This window comes from Austrofundulus limnaeus, unplaced genomic scaffold, assembly GCF_001266775.1.
Source record: "Austrofundulus limnaeus strain Quisiro unplaced genomic scaffold, Austrofundulus_limnaeus-1.0 Scaffold105, whole genome shotgun sequence".
Taxonomy (NCBI): domain Eukaryota; kingdom Metazoa; phylum Chordata; class Actinopteri; order Cyprinodontiformes; family Rivulidae; genus Austrofundulus; species Austrofundulus limnaeus.
The window spans coordinates 461,409-463,483 of record NW_013952507.1 but is presented as its reverse complement, the minus strand read 5'-3'; positions in this window follow the sequence as shown (position 1 = coordinate 463,483).

Sequence of the window (2,075 nt, the reverse complement as noted above, 5' to 3'; positions counted from 1 at the left end):
CCACCAAACCAAGAAAAGTCGAACCATCAAACCAAGAAAAGTCAAACCATCAAACCAAGAAAAGTCAAACCATCAAACCAAGAAAAGTCAAACCATCAAACCAAGAAAAGTCAAACCACCAAACTAAGAAAAGTCAAACATCAAACCAGGAAAAGTCGAACCACCAAACCAAGAAAAGTCAAACCATCAAACCAAGAAAAGTCGAACCATCAAACCAAGAAAAGTCAAACCATCAAACCAGGAAAAGTCGAACCATCAAACCAAGAAAAGTCGAACCACCAAACCAAGAAAAGTCGAACCATCAAACCAAGAAAAGTCGAACCATCAAACCAAGAAAAGTCGAACCATCAAACCAGGAAAAGTTCTATCACAGTTGAACCTCATTTTTACACTGTGGGAGGAAACATCTGAACCACATTAAAGTTTTTGTCATTTGATAAAACAAAGTCACAACAATTTCTGTGACTAAAACCAAAGTTTCCAAAACRATTAAAACTCATCTCTGTGTCAGTTTTATATCTTTGTGAAAAATCCGTCAGTGTTTGTATCAACCGGCAGCTTCTTCTGACACTGAAAAAAACAAAACAAAAACAAAGACACTGCTGCTGGGGGAAACCCAGAAACATCAACAGCAGCCAGATCCTGCTGAGACGTTATGTAAACTGAATCTGTCCTTGTTGGACCTGAGACACAAAACCATCTGAGAGCACTTTCAGGTGACGAATCATTACTCTTATTAAACTCCCGTCCATCCACAATCGTAAAACTCGAGTCTCTGAAACAACAAACTGAACAAGGAAGGAGAAAAAAAATGAAAAACCCAGACAATACGTTGAAAAGAGACGGAGAGGTGAGGCTGGTGGAGGAGGGGTGAGACCTCTGAGGCTTCAGAGCCAATTTGAGGACCTTGTGATGCAAAACCAGTCCTCAGCAACAGACAGTTCCCATGGCAACTGTGCGCTGCCAAAGTTCCTTGTTGACAAATGACGGCTCCCCTCTCCTCGGCGCTCGCCCAGCGATGTGTGTGTCTTTAGTCYTGTGTGTGTGTTCTTTGACATGGGGAGTAAAAGACAAGCAGGAGAGAATTATGGGAACTGTAACTAAAAGTGCTCATTGAACATCCACAACACAGAGCTATAAATAGACATTCCCCCTAAATTTGGTGATTTGGTTAAGAGTTTCAGTAKTAACACCTTATCGTGGTTATATTTTTTATTTTACGTTATGTTTTTAACTATAACATGGGCATCTCTCCATCTTTAACCAAAAATAGAAAAACAAGATGCTCCGTGTTTCTGAATAGAGCCTACATTAAAAAAAGGCATTTTTACAATTAAAATGACATATACAAGGACAGTTTTAGGTTAAATTATATATACACGACAACTTAACGTCAGAAGAGAAAAATACTTGCCATTCGAGATCTTGTCACCAATAAAACAGGGTTACAAAAAATGTTTTTTTAAATAGTTGACAACTGATTTATTACAAACATCCACAACTGAATCTAAAAAATAACACCGATTTACATCAAGTCAGGTCACGATTTTATGCTTAGTTCATTTTTAAATCCGAGATTTTGCCCAAATGGATTACTAATTACATTTTTTTGACATTATTGGTTGATTTTTAATGTTTCTCATCCAAATTAGATTTTTAAGATATCAATTGTTTTCTAACACAATTTATTGATGAAATGTTACAAACATCYATTACTGTAAACGTAGCAGTCCACCTTAATTAATCAGGGTTCCCACACCTTGGTCAATATCAAATTCAAAGACCTTTCAAGGACTTTCCAGTACCAATTTCCTCAAATTCAAAAAACACGCGTGACGGCAATTACCTCCTGCTACCGCAGAAGGTTACCAATAAACAGGTTTAATATCATGTTAATTCAATGAAAAACTAAACACAGAAATTGTTGAGTGAGAAAGAATGAAAGAAAGTGGATTAAATGTACAATCTTCTTAAATGTTCTCGAAAAAAGAAAATATTGAGTCAAATCAAGGTTTTCAAGAATCTTACCAAGTAAAATTTTCTTACTCCATTGGCAGAAATTTTTTACTTAATTT